This window comes from Oncorhynchus gorbuscha, linkage group LG13, assembly GCF_021184085.1.
Source record: "Oncorhynchus gorbuscha isolate QuinsamMale2020 ecotype Even-year linkage group LG13, OgorEven_v1.0, whole genome shotgun sequence".
Taxonomy (NCBI): domain Eukaryota; kingdom Metazoa; phylum Chordata; class Actinopteri; order Salmoniformes; family Salmonidae; genus Oncorhynchus; species Oncorhynchus gorbuscha.
Window position 1 is genome coordinate 84,637,278 of NC_060185.1, and position 16,887 is coordinate 84,654,164.

The following is a 16,887-nucleotide window of genomic DNA, read 5'->3' on the forward strand; positions in this document are numbered from 1 at the left end:
TAGTTTTTTATATTTTCTGGGTCAAGGTTTGACTTTTTCAAGAGAGGCTTTATTACTGCCACTTTTAGTGAGTTTGGTACACATCCGGTGTATAGAGAGCCGTTTATTATGTTCAACATAGGAGGGCCAAGCACAGGAAGCAGCTCTTCAGTAGTTTAGTTGGAATAGGGTTCGTTATGCAGCTTGAAGGTTCAGAGGCCATTACTATTTTCATGAATGTGTCAAGAGATGTAGGATAAGAAATCTTGAGTGTCTCCCTCGATCCTAGGTCCTGACAGTTCTGTGCAGAATCAGGACAACTGAGCTTTGGAGAAATACACAGATTTAAAGAGGAGTCCGTAATTTGCTTTCTAATGATCATTATATTTTCGTCAGTTCGTGAATTTATCACTGCTAAAGTGAAAGCCATTCTCCCTTGGCGAATGCTGCTTTTTAGTTCGCTTTACGACAGTATCAAAAACACATTTTGGATTGTTCTTATTCTCCTCAATTAAGTTGGAAAAATAGGATGACGTTTGATGTAACCGATTAATGTACTGTACTCTTGCCTCAGTCTTTCTGCCTGTCTGTCTGTCAATAGCTTAGGAAACAGTACAGTAAATTTATGGAAATGAAATGCATTAAAAAGATGGAGTTGGAGAGCAGTTCTCGCTCTCTCTCTCTCTCTCCCCTTCCTTCCTTCCTTCCTTCCTTTCCTTCCTTCCTTTCCTCTCTCTCTGTGTGTGTGTGTGTGTGTGTGTGTGTGTGTGTGTGTGTGTGTGTGTGTGTGTGTGTGTGTGTGTGTGTGTGTGTGTGTGTGTGTGTGTGTGTGTGTGTGTGTGTGTGTGTGTGTGTGTGTGTGTGTGTGTGTGTGTGTGTGTGTGTGTGTGTGTGTGTGGTCTTCAAGCACGCACAGTCTCACGTCAGAATTAAACGTCCATGTTTTTCATGGACATCAAAATTCAAAGTGTTTACTGTCAAGTTTAGGCATTAACTATGAATTTTTAGGTTAGGCATTAGCGCCGAATGATTAAGGTAAGGGTTACATTTTGGGATAGGCTTAAAACAAAAATCTCAAAAACAATTTTACATTAATGGATTCGAATATGCAACCTTTGCTGACAGATGCTGACGCCCATCCACCATCCCCATCCACAAAGCCCTAGCAAAACTAAACCTACTTGAAGGTAACAGCGCTCACTGTTGCCCCTAGTGGCCAGTTTCCACGTCATCTCCCAACGTCCTTAGACATGGATGGACGTTGAGCACTGACTTGTATCACGGGTGACCTGGCTGGTGTTCTCACCCGTGATACTGGCTGGTGTTCTCACCCGTCATACTGGCTTCTGTTCTCACCCGTGATACTGGCTGGTGTTCTCACCCGTGGTACTGGCTGGTGTTCTCACCCGTGATACTGGCTGGTGTTCTCACCCGTGATACTGGCTGGTGTTCTCACCCGTGATACTGGCAGGTGTTCTCACCCGTGATACTGGCTGGTGTTCTCACCCGTGATACTGACTGGTGTTCTCACCCGTGATACTGACTGGTGTTCTCACCCGTGATACTGGCTGGTGTTCTCACCCGTGATACTGGCTGGTGTTCTCACCCGTGATACTGACTGGTGTTCTCACCCGTGATACTGGCTGGTGTTCTCACCCGTGATACTGACTGGTGTGGTAGACAGGCTCAGTGCTCAATGTGCCCATGGATGACAGAAATCCTTCCCTATGTTCCCCAAATCCCCCACAGGGAGGAAAACAGACTGGACAGATTGTGTGTGTTGTGTTTCAGGCCAGGTTGTGCTTACTGGCTTTGGTGTGTGTGTATGGTTTATTCCAAGGATTTTGAGAGCGTGTATTCTTCTATTTCTGAAGAGTTCCAAAGTGTGTGTGCATCACGTTCTCAGACTTTGAAAAGATTGTGTTTTGTGCAGCTTGTTCCAGAATTTAAGAGAGAGTACTCGATTTGACTGTTATCATATGCCTCCTCTAGTGTCCTGCAATGCTGGTAAAGCACACACACACTCACACCGCCAGCTCCATCTCCACGACAACAGCGAGACAAAACAATGCTCAAGGAAAAAGACCACAGAGCTATGTGATAATGAAGTGTCCACTCTGATAACAGGCAGGGAGAGAGACAGACAATCAGATTCCAAGTAGGACAGATATATTTGTCCTATTGTGTATTCATTGGAAATGTTTGTTTTTTGGGGCATATCCCAACTCTCCCTTAGACACCATCGGAGAGTGGAATCAAGACCAGGTTGTGCAATTATTAACAGCGACCCTGAAGCAATTCGGGTTAAAGGCACATTGACACATGTTTCACCTCGTCAGCTCAGGGATTCAAACCAGCAACCTTCTGGTTACTGGCCCGACACTCTGATCGCTAGGATATCTGCCTTTGGTTAGATACCAGCAGGAGAAAAGTAGCCAATCACATACCAGGTCGGAGAAAGGTAGCCAATCAGATACCAGTTAGGAGAGAGATAGCCAATCAGATACCAATAGAAGAGAGATACCTACTCTTACACAACTATCAGAAGTCCTATCCATTCATCCAGACTAGGCAGGGAGGCTCACTGGGTCCACCCAAACAACCATCACTCAAATCTCTTTTACTCAAACCAAACATAAGCAAACACATATCACAAACCCATAGCCTATTAACAGAGTATGCCAAAGCTACCACAACAAGGGTGAAAGAGAAATGGGGGAGGAATCTTGGGACCCAGATCACAGAAGATCAATGGTCTGAAATGAATTAGCAATCCCAAAGATTTTACATTAATACAAGATACAAGCTCTGTCAGTACAAATGTATTTCTAGATCTTATCTAACACCTGTAAAAATGCCTCCTCTCCACACTGGCCTCACGGTAAAGCAGAGACTGGAACTCTATAATACCTGACATGAATCAGCCCAAAACAGTAACAGATTGAAGATTGAAAATATCCTTCACAGGCAAGTACATTTAACTCCCATGAGGACAATCCTTGATGATCTGTCCAATCTACACCTCACATCTCAGAGAATAAAGAATTTCTTTAGCCAGAGTCAATGTCTGTGGCTCGGCGGAAATCTAATTGGCATAATAAAAAAATCCCCATCAAAATCCGTCTTTTTAAGCTAGAGATATTTTTTTAATGTGCTTGTGTCTCAATCTCCCGCTTCGGCCGATGCAAACCTTCCACATCTGGGGTGGAAGGTGGCAGAGCCACAGCGGTGTTTGCCAGACCAGGAGACATCACGAAAACGTCTGTAGCATCTGAATGACTTGGCCAACAAACCAAAATGAAAAGATGAGACTCTCATGAACACGACGGTGTTCTCCATGTTGCTCTACAAATCCCACAAATCCCACTGGACTCGTCTGAAGGCAACCCTGTACCAGTACCGCTGATGTGCCAACGTCTGTCGTCTGTCCAAACTGTTTGGGCTACACACTAATACGACCCCTCTATGGGGGTTTCTGGTATCTCTCAGATATAGGATAGACTTCAAAACACGTTTCCTTTTGTTTGAACTGTTTTTACGTGTATGAATCAGTTATTCAATGCGTTTCTATGGGGGTTTCTGGTATCTCTCAGATATAGGATAGACTTCAAAACACGTTTCCTTTTGTTTGAACTGTTTTTAACGTGTATGAATCAGTTATTCAATGCGTTTCTATGGGCTGATAGCAGTAAGGACAAATGTAATGTTTAAAGGGGCAAACTGCAGTTTGCTACGTCCATTTTTGGACTAATAAATGAATGATATGTTCCCATTGATTCTTGAAAAATCGCATTTAGAAATGCATCAGCTGAATCTAACTGTTGTCACCCATCAGAACCCCCCAAAATGCTTGTTTTTCTCCGATGTTTGTAAACAAAGTAAATGTAAACACACACCATATAGATTCAAAACATGGTTAAACTATAATTGTGATGTCATTGACGGCCAGTCCTTGCATCCATAGCTCTGTCTATGATTGTGATGTCATTGACGGCCAGTCCTTGCATCCATAGCTCTGTCTATGATTGTGATGTCATTGACGGCCAGTCCTTGCATCCATAGCTCTGTCTATGATTGTGATGTCATTGACGGCCAGTCCTTGCATCCATAGCTCTGTCTATGATTGTGATGTCATTGACGGCCAGTCCTTGCATCCATAGCTCTGTCTATGATTGTGATGTCATTGACGGCCAGTCCTTGCATCCATAGCTCTGTCTATGATTGTGATGTCATTGACGGCCAGTCCTTGCATCCATAGCTCTGTCTATGATTGTGATGTCATTGACGGCCAGGCCTTGCATCCATAGCTCTGTCTATGATTGTGATGTCATTGACGGCCAGTCCTTGCATCCATAGCTCTGTCTATGATTGTGATGTCATTGACGGACAGTCCTTGCATCCATAGCTCTGTCTATGATTGTGATGTCATTGACGGCCAGTCCTTGCATCCATAGCTCTGTCTATGATTGTGATGTCATTGACGGCCAGTCCTTGCATCCATAGCTCTGTCTATGATTGTGATGTCATTGACGGCCAGTCCTTGCATCCATAGCTCTGTCTATGATTGTGATGTCATTGACGGCCAGTCCTTGCATCCATAGCTCTGTCTATGATTGTGATGTCATTGACGGCCAGTCCTTGCATCCATAGCTCTGTCTATGATTGTGATGTCATTGACGGCCAGTCCTTGCATCCATAGCTCTGTCTATGATTGTGATGTCATTGACAGCCAGTCCTTGCATCCATAGCTCTGTCTATGATTGTGATGTCATTGACGGCCAGTCCTTGCATCCATAGCTCTGTCTATGATTGTGATGTCATTGACGGCCAGTCCTTGCATCCATAGCTCTGTCTATGATTGTGATGTCATTGACGGCCAGTCCTTGCATCCATAGCTCTGTCTATGATTGTGATGTCATTGACGGCCAGTCCTTGCATCCATAGCTCTGTCTATGATTGTGATGTCATTGACGGCCAGTCCTTGCATCCATAGCTCTGTCTATGATTGTGATGTCATTGACGGACAGTCCTTGCATCCATAGCTCTGTCTATGATTATGATGTCATTGACGGCCAGTCCTTGCATCCATAGCTCTGTCTATGATTGTGATGTCATTGACGGCCAGTCCTTGCATCCATAGCTCTGTCTATGATTGTGATGTCATTGACGGCCGGTCCTTGCATCCATAGCTCTGTCTATGATTGTGATGTCATTGACGGCCAGTCCTTGCATCCATAGCTCTGTCTATGATTGTGATGTCATTGACGGACAGTCCTTGCATCCATAGCTCTGTCTATGATTGTGATGTCATTGACGGACAGTCCTTGCATCCATAGCTCTGTCTATGATTGTGATGTCATTGACGGACAGTCCTTGCATCCATAGCTCTGTCTATGATTGTGATGTCATTGACGGCCAGTCCTTGCATCCATAGCTCTGTCTATGATTGTGATGTCATTGACGGACAGTCCTTGCATCCATAGCTCTGTCTATGATTGTGATGTCATTGACGGCCAGTCCTTGCATCCATAGCTCTGTCTATGATTGTGATGTCATTGATCCTTGCATCCATAGCTCTGTCTATGATTGTGATGTCATTGACGGCCAGGCCTTGCATCCATAGCTCTGTCTATGATTGTGATGTCATTGACGGCCAGTCCTTGCATCCATAGCTCTGTCTATGATTGTGATGTCATTGACGGCCAGTCCTTGCATCCATAGCTCTGTCTATGATTGTGATGTCATTGACGGACAGTCCTTGCATCCATAGCTCTGCCTATGATTGTGATGTCATTGACGGACAGTCCTTGCATCCATAGCTCTGCCTATGATTGTGATGTCATTGACGGACAGTCCTTGCATCCATAGCTCTGTCTATGATTGTGATGTCATTGACGGACAGTCCTTGCATCCATAGCTCTGTCTATGATTTTGAGACCAGGCTCATCCCTTTGTTATTGTTTGAACTGCTGATATATATTTTTTTAATGTATACGTACAGTGATCCTAAAATTGAAAATAAAATAGCTAAGTGTCCTTGGTATGACCATCTTAAAACAATTCCAGATGTTAGCTCAGTAGAAACCCAGGCCCTTAGATCTTAAAGGGGTGGAACCATAAGGATCCTCCTACTATCACTCAATGGATTAACGAGGTCTGTTTTTGCATGCCACTAGAAAAACACGACAAATGCAAGGTAGTCCTTTCACAAGACCGGAGATCCCTGGTTAGAATTACATAGAGTCATCATAAAGATTTACTAGTGGGTCATGTACGTGTGTAGTATGTGATCTGATGTAGCATCTAGAATGGTGTGTTTGCATATGTATTCAGGCATGATTGTATAATATAATTGTGTGATGCATCTATATGCTGTGTGTTGTTTTGTCTCACTGATTGTTGTGCTGGTAATGTGGAAAAACAACAAATACAAGTCTTATCAAGTCACACCCACATAAATAGAATAACCAATTAATTGGCTTGAATGGTGATGCCTGTTCTAGTCATTCTATTTATGGAGTCATACCAATGCCTGATACCTTAGGGTTAGGGTTATGGTTACGGTTGAAGTTGAACTGGGGTGTGGACATGAAGCTAGGTTTATGTTTAACCATTTCCCTGCCCATAACCTGAACCCAAAACCTTTTGTCTGGTTACTTCTTGGTTCAGACAGAATAACTTCCAGAGGAAAACTTAACTAGACTCTTTCTATTCTCCCTTTGTTATAGGGTTTATTGTAATAACCAAGCCAAAGGCTCAACTGGAAACATTATCTGGGGAACAGCTAGGGGGGAATAGAGAAAAAGGGAGGGAAGAGGGAAAGAGTGAGAGAAAGTGAAGTGAAGAGCACTAGCAGCCAGCTGTCTCTCAGCAGGAGTTCACTCAGCCAATCAGTGAGCTGATCAGATGACATCACATCCCCCGCAACGACACAGCTTCCTGTGTCACCCATCCTCCGTCTCACCACGGGGCGGTCCAACTGGCATCAAGACATTCTCTTTCTTTCTCTTCCCCAGTGACAGGTTTGTGACGGAGCTGTGGAGCTCCATCAACCACAAAGAGGAACAAAGTTTGAAGAGTTTTCCACCTGAGTAGAGTTTAAATTCCCCCCAGGGAACAAGTCATAAATCTTAGCTGTTAAAAAAGACGTTTCAAGTTTGTCACCCAATACACAGTGTTCTGACAACTTCCTAAAGAAGTTGTCAGAGTTTGTCGCAGCTTTTTTTCACCTGTCTGTGGAGAGGAAAGGAGAGAGAGGAGAGGAGAGGAGAGGAGAGGAGAGGAGAGGAGAGGAGAGGAGAGGAGAGGAGAGGAGAGGAGAGGAGAGGAGAGGAGAGGAGAGAAAGGGGAGAGAGAGAGAGAGGAGGGAGAGGAGAGGGAGGGAGGGAGGGAGGGAGGGAGGGAGGGAGGGAGGGAGGGAGGGAGGGAGGGAGGGAGGGAGGGAGGGAGGGAGAGGAGAGGAGAGGAGAGGAGAGGAGAGGAGAGGAGAGGAGAGGAGAGGAGAGGAGAGGAGAGGAGAGGAGAGGAGAGGAGAGGAGAGGAGAGAGAGAGAGGGAGAGGAGAGGGAGAGAAAGGGGAGAGAGAGGGAGAGGGAGGGGAGAGGAGAGAGAGGGAGGGAGGGAGGGAGGGAGGGAGGGGAGGGAGGGAGGGAGAGAGGGAGGAGGGAGGGGGAGGGAGGGAGGGAGGGAGGGAGGGAGGGAGGGAGGGAGGGGGAGGGAGGGAGGGAGAGGAGGGAGGGAGAGGGAGGAGAGGGAGGGAGGGAGAGGAGAGGAGGGAGGAGGAGGGAGGGAGGAGAGGAGAGGAGAGGGAGAGAAAGGAGAGAGAGAGAGGGAGGGAGAGGAGAGAGGAGAGAGGAGGGAGGGAGGGAGGGAGGGAGGGAGGGAGGGAGGGAGGGAGGGAGGGAGGGAGGGCCTCCAGGGAGGGAGGGAGGGACTCTGGGAGGGAGGGCCTCCAGGGAGGGAGGGAGATTACTCTGTTCCCTGATTGCCTCCAGGGAGAGAAAGGGGAGAGAGAGAGTTCCCTGGAGAGGAGAGGGAGGGAGGGAGGGAGAGAAAGGGGAGAGAGAGAGAGGGAGGGAGAGGGAGTGGGGAGGGAGGGAGGGAGGGGGGGAGGGAGGGAGACAGAGGAGGGAGAGAGAGAGGGAGGATGGAGAGGAGAGGGAGGGAGGGAGGGAGAGAGAGAGGGAGGGAGGGAGGGAGGGAGGGAGGGAGGAGGGAGGGAGGGAGGGAGGGAGGGAGGAGGGAGTGGAGAGGAGAGGAGGGAGAGGAGAGAGAGGAGAGGAGAGGAGAGGAGAGGAGAGGAGAGAGGAGGGAGAGGGAGAGAAAGGGGAGAGAGAGAGGGGAGGGAGAGGAGAGGAGAGGAGAGGAGAGGAGAGGGTTTAGAAAGGGGAGACAGAGGGAGGATGAGGGCTAGGTACTCCAGGGAGGGAGGAGGGAGGGAGAGGGAGGAGGGAGGGAGGGAGGGAGGGAGGGTTTATCAGAGAGAGGAGAGGAGAGGAGAGGGTGCTGGGTAGAAAGGGTTTAGAGAGAGAGAGGAGGGAGGGAGAGGGAGGGAGGGAGGGAGGGAGGGAGGGAGGGAGGGAGGGAGGGAGGGAGGGAGGGAGGGAGGGAGGGAGGGAGGGAGGGAGGGTTTATCAGGAGAGACAGAGGGAGGGAGGGTGAGGGAGAGAAAGGAGAGAGAGAGAGAGGGAGGGAGAGGAGAGGGAGAGAAAGGAGAGGTAGGGAGAGAAAGTGAAAGGAGAGGGAGAGGAAAAAGATCATTGAATTCCTCTCGGGTCTCTCTGAGTCTCTGTAGTTCCCTGATTGCCTCCATCAGTGTGTCTGATTACTCTGTTCCCTGATTGCCTCCATCAGTGTGTCTGATTACTCTGTTCCCTGATTGCCTCCATCAGTGTGTCTGATTACTCTGTTCCCTGATTGCCTCCATCAGTGTGTCTGATTACTCTGTTCCCTGAGCTGTAGCAGAATGTGGTGTTTGATATGTTTACCCTCTCAGAGACACATATAGAGACAGAGGGAGGATGGGTGCTGGGTACTCCAGGGTTTATCACAGAGACAGAGGGAGGATGGGTGCTGGGTACTCCAGGGTTTATCACAGAGACAGAGGTAGGATGGGTGCTGGGTACTCCAGGGTTTATCACAGAGACAGAGGGAGGATGGGTGCTGTGTACTCCAGGGTTTATCACAGAGACAGAGGGAGGATGGGTGCTGGGTACTCCAGGGTTTATCACAGAGACAGAGGGAGGATGGGTGCTGGGTACTCCAGGGTTTATCACAGAGACAGAGGGAGGATGGGTGCTGGGTACTCCAGGGTTTATCACAGAGACAGAGGGAGGATGGGTGCTGGGTACTCCAGGGTTTATCACAGAGACCGAGGGAGGATGGGTGCTGTGCACAACAGGGGGTTTATCACAGAGACAGAGGGAGGATGGGTGCTGTGCACAACAGGGGGTTTATCACAGAGACCGAGGGAGGATGGGTGCTGGGTACTCCAGGGTTTATCACAGAGACAGAGGGAGGATGGGTGCTGTGCACAACAGGGAGTTTATCACAGAGACAGAGGGAGGATGGGTGCTGGGTACAACAGGGTTTATCACAGAGACAGAGGGAGGATGGGTGCTGTGCACAACAGGGGGTTTATCACAGAGACCGAGGGAGGATGGGTGCTGGGTACTCCAGGGTTTATCACAGAGACCGAGGGAGGATGGGTGCTGTGCACAACAGGGAGTTTATCACAGAGACAGAGGGAGGATGGGTGCTGTGCACAACAGGGGGTTTATCACAGAGACCGAGGGAGGATGGGTGCTGGGTACTCCAGGGTTTATCACAGAGACAGAGGGAGGATGGGTGCTGTGCACACCAGGGGGTTATCACAGAGACTGAGGGAGGATGGGTGCTGTGCACAACAGGGGGTTTATCACAGAGACAGAGGGAGGATGGGTGCTGTGCACAACAGGGGGTTTATCACAGAGACCGAGGGAGGATGGGTGCTGGGTACTCCAGGGTTTATCACAGAGACAGAGGGAGGATGGGTGCTGGGTACTCCAGGGTTTATCACAGAGACAGAGGGAGGATGGGTGCTGTGTACTCCAGGGTTTATCACAGAGACAGAGGGAGGATGGGTGCTGGGTACTCCAGGGGGTTTATCACAGAGACAGAGGGAGGATGGGTGCTGTGCACAACAGGGGGTTTATCACAGAGACAGAGGGAGGATGGGTGCTGGGTACTCCAGGGTTTATCACAGAGACAGAGGGAGGATGGGTGCTGTGCACACCAGGGGGTTATCACAGAGACTGAGGGAGGATGGGTGCTGTGCACAACAGGGGGTTTATCACAGAGACAGAGGGAGGATGGGTGCTGTGCACAACAGGGGGTTTATCACAGAGACCGAGGGAGGATGGGTGCTGGGTACTCCAGGGTTTATCACAGAGACAGAGGGAGGATGGGTGCTGGGTACTCCAGGGTTTATCACAGAGACAGAGGGAGGATGGGTGCTGTGTACTCCAGGGTTTATCACAGAGACAGAGGGAGGATGGGTGCTGGGTACTCCAGGGGGTTTATCACAGAGACAGAGGGAGGATGGGTGCTGTGCACAACAGGGGGTTTATCACAGAGACCGAGGGAGGATGGGTGCTGGGTACTCCAGGGTTTATCACAGAGACAGAGGGAGGATGGGTGCTGTGTACTCCAGGGTTTATCACAAAGACAGAGGGAGGATGGGTGCTGGGTACTCCAGGGTTTATCACAGAGACCGAGGGAGGATGGGTGCTGTGCACAACAGGGGGTTTATCACAGAGACAGAGGGAGGATGGGTGCTGGGTACTCCAGGGTTTATCACAGAGACAGAGGGAGGATGGGTGCTGTGTACTCCAGGGTTTATCACAGAGACCGAGGGAGGATGGGTGCTGGGTACTCCAGGGTTTATCACAGAGACCGAGGGAGGATGGGTGCTGTGCACAACAGGGGGTTTATCACAGAGACAGAGGGAGGATGGGTGCTGTGCACAACAGGGGGTTTATCACAGAGACCGAGGGAGGATGGGTGCTGGGTACTCCAGGGTTTATCACAGAGACAGAGGGAGGATGGGTGCTGGGTACTCCAGGGTTTATCACAGAGACAGAGGGAGGATGGGTGCTGTGTACTCCAGGGTTTATCACAGAGACAGAGGGAGGATGGGTGCTGGGTCCTCCAGGGTTTATCACAGAGACAGAGGGAGGATGGGTGCTGTGTATTCCAGGGTTTATCACAGAGACAGGGGGAGGATGCGTGCTGGGTTCTCCAGGGTTTATCACAGAGACAGAGGGAGGATGGGTGCTGTGCACACCAGGGGGTTATCACAGAGACTGAGGGAGGATGGGTGCTGTGCACAACAGGGGGTTTATCACAGAGACAGAGGGAGGATGGGTGCTGTGCACAACAGGGGGTTTATCACAGAGACAGGGGGAGGATGGGAGCTGGGTCCTCCAGGGTTTATCACAGAGACAGAGGGAGGATGGGTGCTGTGTATTCCAGGGTTTATCACAGAGACAGGGGGAGGATGCGTGCTGGGTTCTCCAGGGTTTATCACAGAGACAGAGGGAGGATGGGTGCTGTGCACACCAGGGGGTTATCACAGAGACTGAGGGAGGATGGGTGCTGTGCACAACAGGGGGTTTATCACAGAGACAGAGGGAGGATGGGTGCTGTGCACAACAGGGGGTTTATCACAGAGACAGGGGGAGGATGGGAGCTGGGTCCTCCAGGGTTTATCACAGAGACAGAGGGAGGATGGGTGCTGTGCACACCAGGGGGTTATCACAGTGTTGTAGGGATTATAGAGCAGAGAAACAAGCCACCTTTATCAGTGCTTTACCCTCACATATGCAAACACACACACACACACACACACACGCAGACACACACACACACGCACGCAGACACACTCAGCATCCTGTTAAATCATTCTAATCCCTGGTGCCGCATAAAAAGGGCAAAGAGCGCCACAGAAAACACACAAATATGTCAAATTGAGCTCTCGCTCTCTTCCACTGTCTCTCTCTTCCACTGTCTCTCTCTTCCACTGTCTCTCTCTTCCACTGTCTCTCTCTCCCTCGGTCTCTCTCTCCCACTGTCTCTCTCTCCCTCGGTCTCTCTCTCCCTCGGTCTCTCTCTCCCTCGGTCTCTCTCTCCCTCGGTCTCTCTCTTCCACTGTCTCTCTCTTCCACGGTCTCTCTCTCCCTCGGTCTCTCTCTTCCACTGTCTCTCTCTCCCTCGGTCTCTCTCTTCCACTGTCTCTCTCTTCCACTGTCTCTCTCTTCCACTGTCTCTCTCTCCCTCGGTCTCTCTCTTCCACTGTCTCTCTCTCCCTCGGTCTCTCTCTTCCACTGTCTCTCTCTTCCACTGTCTCTCTCTCCCTCGGTCTCTCTCTTCCACTGTCTCTCTCTTCCACTGTCTCTCTCTTCCACTGTCTCTCTCTTCCACTGTCTCTCTCTCCCTCGGTCTCTCTCTTCCACTGTCTCTCTCTCCCTCGGTCTCTCTCTCCCTCGGTCTCTCTCTTCCACTGTCTCTCTCTTCCACTGTCTCTCTCTCCCTCGGTCTCTCTCTCCCTCGGTCTCTCTCTTCCACTGTCTCTCTCTTCCACTGTCTCTCTCTTCCACTGTCTCTCTGTCTCTCTCTTCCACTGTCTCTCTCTTCCTCTCTCTCCACTGTCTCTCTCTCCCTCTGTCTCTCTCTCCCTCGGTCTCTCTCTCCCTCGGTCTCTCTCTTCCACTGTCTCTCTCTCCCTCGGTCTCCCTCTCCCTCGGTCTCTCTCTCCCTCGGTCTCTCTCTCCCTCGGTCTCTCTCTTCCACTGTCTCTCTCTTCCACTGTCTCTCTCTTCCACTGTCTCTCTCTCCCTCGGTCTCTCTCTTCCACTGTCTCTCTCTTCCACTGTCTCTCTCTCCCTTGGTCTCTCTTTTCCACTGTCTCTCTCTCCCTCGGTCTCTCTCTTCCACTGTCTCTCTCTCCCTCGGTCTCTCTCTCCCTCGGTCTCTCTCTTCCACTGTCTCTCTCTTCCACTGTCTCTCTCTTCCACTGTCTCTCTTCCACTGTCTCTCTCTTCCACTGTCTCTCTCTTCCACTGTCTCTCTCTTCCACTGTCTCTCTCTTCCACTGTCTCTCTCTCCCTCGGTCTCTCTCTCCCTCGGTCTCTCTCTTCCACTGTCTCTCTCTCCCTCGGTCTCTCTCTCCCTCGGTCTCTCTCTTCCACTGTCTCTCTCTCCCTCGGTCTCTCTCTTCCACTGTCTCTCTCTCCCTCGGTCTCTCTCTCCCTCGGTCTCTCTCTTCCACTGTCTCTCTCTCCCTCGGTCTCTCTCCCTCCTCTCTCTCCCTCCACTGTCTCTCTCTTCCACTGTCTCTCTCTTCCACTGTCTCTCTCTCCCTGTCTCTCTCTTCCACTGTCTCTCTCTCCCTCGGTCTCTCTCTTCCACTGTCTCTCTCTTCCACTGTCTCTCTCTCCCTCGGTCTCTCTCTCCCTCGGTCTCTCTCTTCCACTGTCTCTCTCTCCCTCGGTCTCTCTCTTCCACTGTCTCTCTCTCCCTCTGTCTCTCTCTTCCACTGTCTCTCTCTTCCACTGTCTCTCTCTCCCTCGGTCTCTCTCTATCCCCTCCCGTCATTCATTCCTCTGTACACATATCTTCCTGTATTAGCTTAGTACAAATTGTCTCTCAAAACATTTCACACTTCAAGGACAAAGTTCGTTCATTTTCTAATTGATAATCCTCTCTCCACTTTGAGTTTTCCTCTCACCTATCAGCTCTCTGTTCCTATAGCAACTAAGTGGCACTCAGTGTGTGTGTGTGCATGGTTTCGTGCTTGACTGACTCTTTAGATGAAGAATACACAGTGTAAGACATTATTGTCATCCATTTTTCTAATTTCTGATTGGCACCAAGGAAATTACATTTGTTTTTTTGCTTCTGATGAGTTGTGGAATTTTGACACTTGCTATAGTCCTGCTAAGTAATAGTTGGTAATAGTGCTCTCTCATCTCCATCAGGCAAGTTAGGCAAGTTAGTTAAGAACAAATTCTTATTTACAATGACGGCTCACCCCGGACGACGCTGGGCCAATTGTGCGCCGCCCTATGGGACTCCCAATGACAGCCGGACGTGACGTAGCCTGGATTCGAACCAGGTACTGCAGTGACGCCTCTTGCGCTAAGATGCAGTGTCTTAGACCACTGCGCCACTCAGGAGCACAATGTACAGGCAACCATGTAAAAAAAATCCCAACCGCAATGCTCCCAGGTAGAGAAATAGAGGCTGCAAGAAGAGCCCTGTGGCTTCTGGCTATTTGGAGTGGGAGATGTGGTAGATGTGGGGACTCCATCTCCAAGTAGGCGACACGTAGCTGTGTATGGAAAACATTTCATCACAGGTACGACCTAACTTGTTTAGTATAGTTTGTAACTCCACTCACGCATGTCTAGGAGGTGAGAACAGTAGGGAGACGCCATGTTGAAAGGTCCTCTTCAGACATGCTGTACTTTTCTTAAATGTAATAATGTAATTGACTAAAACAAGCAGACAAGAAAATTGTGTTTGAAAAAGGTCAAGTTTTTGCTGTGAGCCAATGGAGTAACCTAGGTAACCATGGGTTTCCTTCCCCCAAAGGCGGGAGGGGCCGCGACATTCTATCTAATACCAACTGGGACTATGCCCAGAAAGCTCAAGGCAATAATATAGTGACATTCACCCATTCAATTTGGAAGTATTTTCTGTTGAAATAGATACGCATACATGTTTCTGTCTCATACACACATGTGCCACACACACACACACACAACCTAGTATTGTTTTAATCAGCTTGCCTTCAGTTGTCTGTAAGGTACCCTGGGCTGGTACACTTCATGTAAAATGCACTGCAAGTGGTTTGATTTGGCTTTATGTTGACTCTCTTGAATAGAGCTAGCCAGTTTGTAGTCCCCAAACCAGAAATAAGATACATCTGGTTCATTCAGCTATTCCTATGGGGAAAATTAATGGGGAAAGAATATGGTTTTGGAACACCAAAAATAAAGTTAACAGGCTTAGACCTTCTACGTTTTATTCTATGAGGTAATGTCAGTCAGTTAAAATGACGTTCATTAATTAGGAAGCCTTTATGTGCTCTCTGTGAATGTTTTTATTACAGAAATGGTTAAAAATTCACAAAAAAGTAATGTTAGCTGAGGAAGAGTATATCATAGAACAAAAAAGATGTATAATATCTCCTAATCCTGTGTTTAACAGACTTCATATTCAGCGTTTATCCAAAAACCCTACAAAAACTCCATCCATTTTCCCATAGGCTTTGTCCAACAACCCATGGAGGAGTTAATGCTTACAAAAAGACACCATTACTACTGCTCGCTCTTGAACAACTGTTCACTTCAACAGTGTAATTCGCTCTACTTCCTGTTCCATGGAACTCCAGCTGTCCATCCATAGCTACACACTGACCTCTGGTGGGGGCTTTGGTCATTACATCTGTATACATTTGAGAGAGATTCTAACATAATAATATTAAATGCTATTTAGCAGACGCTTTTATCCAAAGTGGATTATAGGCATGCCTGCATACATGCATTTTAACATGTGGGTGGTCCCGGGAAAAGAACACAGTGTGGCAAACGCCACACTACCAACTGAGCTACAGAGGATATACACAGAGTGTGCAAAACCTTAGGAAAGACCTTAATATTGAGATGCACCCCCCTTTGCCCTTAGAACTGCCTCAATTCGTCAAGGGGGTGGATTTTATAAGCTGTCAAAAGCATTCCACAGGGATGCTGGTCCATGTTGACGCCAATGTCACCCACAGTTGTGTCAAGTTGGCTGGATGTCCTTTGGGTGGTGGAACGTTCTTGATTCACACGAGAAACTGTTGAGCATGAAAAAAATATTATGGGAATAATATAATAACTCTACTCCACTTCCTGATAGATCAATAAATGTACATTTGACTTTATTTAAGCCATTGGCTCCTATCAGGAGCATAGGCAATTGACCAATGTCCTCACTCGGATCAAGGCAAGATTTTCCAGGTTACATCAGTCGATGCCACTCAACGATGTCTGCCTGGACGTCTCCACTCCAAGGGTTTCTGGGTAACATTTGATTGCCAATGATCAAAATATCATTCAAACAAACAATGAATCAATCAAATGTATTTTAAAAAACATAACATACAATTTCATTTGAATAACTTTATTTATAATATTAACATTTAAACATCTTCATCCAGGGATATTTGAAGCAAATAAATCCATAAAGTGTTTTACGGTTCATCATCGGTTGCCAGGCAGCTTGTACACAACAGAAGAGGGGTGTATAAATATCAACTGTTTAGACAGACAGTAGTGTAGTAGGCTAGAATGGCTTCCTGGCCAATACATTTCTCTACCATTTAATGTATACATCTCATTGGATAGAACTACACTGGCCAGGGAACACTAAATAAACTGAAGTCTCTGATGACTTGTGTCCTTATGTGTCAAAATCATTCCCAATCATTGGTTCTGATCCAATATCCACACTACTGTCCTAGATACTTAGTATGAAGCAATGTAGTATGGAAGCAGTACAACACACCTGTCTGCGTGTAGCTACACAACTGAACATTCCTGTCTGCGTGTAGCTACACACCTGAACATTCCTGTCTGCGTGTACCTACACAACTGAACATTCCTATCTGTGTGTAGCTACACAACTGAACATTCCTGTCTGTGTGTAGCTACACAACTGAACATTCCTGTCTGTGTGTAGCTACACAACTGAACATTCCTGTCTGTGTGTAGCTACACAACTGAACATTCCTGTCTGTGTGTAGCTACACAACTGAACATTCCTGTCTGTGTGTAGCTACACAACTGAACATTCCTGTCTGTGTGTACCTACACAACTGAACATT